The sequence below is a fragment of the Borostomias antarcticus genome, assembly GCF_949987555.1.
Source record: "Borostomias antarcticus genome assembly, chromosome: 4".
NCBI lineage: Eukaryota > Metazoa > Chordata > Actinopteri > Stomiiformes > Stomiidae > Borostomias > Borostomias antarcticus.
Genome location: NC_140237.1, coordinates 36,027,424 through 36,029,923, shown reverse-complemented (window position 1 = coordinate 36,029,923; position 2,500 = coordinate 36,027,424). Strand labels below are relative to the sequence as shown.

Sequence of the window (2,500 nt, the reverse complement as noted above, 5' to 3'; positions counted from 1 at the left end):
TCAACATGATCATGACCTACAGTATATCAGGAATATCAACATCATCTAAGACTTAGAACACCACTTATATCAGGAATATCAACATCATCATGACAGTTCTCATCTAGGAAATATCTACATTGTATTATTGCGTAACCTGTGGAACATACTGTACGCAGAAACTCTACTAGTTTGTAGGATTTTGGTGTTTTCTGATATTGAATTGTTAGATTTTTTAAGGTTGTATTTTACTTGATTTCTTATCTTTATCTTTTATTGTGTTTATCTTCCAATTTACTGTAGGCCTATTTTTCGTGCTTTTTGTTCATTTTTTGTCTATGTGCATGTAAATCCTCTGTTGTAAAACACTTTTAATTGCATTTATTTGTATGCTATACAAATAATGTTTTTAAGAAATATATTATTATTATTATTATTATTATTATTATTATTATTGTGATTATTATTATTATTATCTAAGACTAAGAACACCACCACAACATCATCATGACAGTACTCATTACTTGCTGTGACTGGTTGGTAATTCATAACATTATTGTTTGCAGAAGGGTGAACGTTGAATCAGATCATATTGTTGTTTGTGTCAAATACTATCTTGAAGTTATTTGTACATAGTTGTGGATATAGTAAGTTGTGGATATAGTACCAAGTCTCCCGGTTGGATTCAGAATTCAGTTCAAAATCCTGCTGACTGCATATAAAGCACTAAATGGTTTAGCGCCTCAGTATATTACCAACCTTATTCACTGCCAATCATCCACTAGATCCCTTAGACCCAACATTCCGCCTTCACGTCCCACATTCCCGTTTAAAGGGGAAGGGAGATAGAGCCTTTTCAGTCACAGCCCCCAAATTGTGGAACGAGCTGCCCTTAGATGTAAGAGCTGCTCCCTCCATCGGTGCTTTTAAGTCCAAATTAAAAACCCACCTGTACTCACTAGTCTTCTCAGGGGACTAGTGATAAATGTCAGTAGGTTATCATGTAATGTGTTATTTCTTTGGCTTGTGTTGTCTTGCATTATCTGTTTGTGCTTTGTTGTCACGTTGTCTTGTATGTGTCTTATTGTTTTGTTTTATTTTGCCTTGTATTTAAGTGTATTTAGTTGCTTTGTAATTAATCTGTATGTGTTTTATTTATGTACAGCACTTTGGTCAGCCTAGGCTGTTTTTAAATGTGCTTACAAATAAACTTGACTTGACTTGACTTAAGATAATGCAAGATTAATTGTATTGTTCTCAAATGGAAAGCAGTGGTGGAATGTTGCTGTACCTCATATTCAAAACAAAACAAATATTGTACATCACACAGGATCACCCTTAATCACCTACCCCTGGGGACACATGCATGCTAGAGCTCATGATGGGTTCAATCCAGTAGCTGGGACTTTGTTCTCTTTCCTGTTTGGTTTTAACTTTGCCCCAGTCAGCATCCTTCTGACCATATCTTGGTATTTTGCAGTTTAATAAATAGAAGAATCTATTTGGACTAGACAGTTGTTTCTGAATTGAGTCTAGGAACAAACACATGTTTGGGCTTCATTGTTGGATAAAACAATGTATCCTTTCTATCAATGGTGACTATGTTGGACTTCAAGATTAAAAAATAGGCATTTTTTAAATGTCCCCTTTTCCTGTGAACGGTTTGGTCCAGTGATGTCATGAAGTTTCATGAGGGACAGGAAGTGCAAACACAATTCCCTCTGGGAAATACCGTTCATGTTTACTAATGATAGGTCATCACTACAGTAACACTACTGTGGACACACACCCTTCCTGCCTTTCTGTTCCTACACCCTCCCTCGCTCACTCCCTCTCTCTCTCCCTCTCTGTCCCGCACTTTCTCCGCCTCCCTCTCTCTCCCTTCTCTCTCTCCCTCCCTCTCCTTCTCCCTTCTCTCTCTCCCTCTCCCTTCCTCCCTACCTCACTCCCTCTCTCACTCTCTCTCTGTCTCCCTCTCTCTCCCTCCCTTACCTCTCCCTTCCCTTCCCTCTCTCTCCGTCTCCCTCTCTCTCTCTGCCTTCCTCTCCCCCTCTCTCTCTCTCCCTTCCCTCTCTCTCTCTCTTACTCCGCCCGTCTCTGTCCCTCCAACACCAGAGTGGATTTAAGCTTTGATAAGACATTTCCCAAGCCAAGCCAAGCAGTGCCTTTAGGTTTGTTTGTTAGGTTTAGATTTCTGAAAATCTATTATAGGCAGCTGAGCTGTTACATAAACAATGATATTTTCTACCAGACTGTTGAAGCAGTACTTGACTGCCTGGTGTGCGTCTGAGGAGTCAGGTCCCAAATACAAGTCATATATCTGCTTGTTCACAGACACACGGTACCTTACATCTCTTCATACCATCAGTCATTGAAAAGACAAGTCTGTCAAACAATAATATGCTAAATGAACATATTAACCATGCTATTATATTGCTGGTGTGTGTGGAGGGGGGGGGGGGGGGGGTGGAGGGGGCGTGCGGGGGGCAGAGCGAGAGAGATCAAGAGAATAATTAGTGTG

General features: G+C 39.8%; 1 protein-coding gene across 1 annotated transcript in view; it reads right to left on the bottom strand.

The window, feature by feature from the left end:
• Nucleotides 1-2,500, bottom strand: part of cdh5 (cadherin 5) — a gene marked incomplete at both ends in the record, with an annotated part of 18,776 nt that overhangs the window by 10,085 nt on the left and 6,191 nt on the right.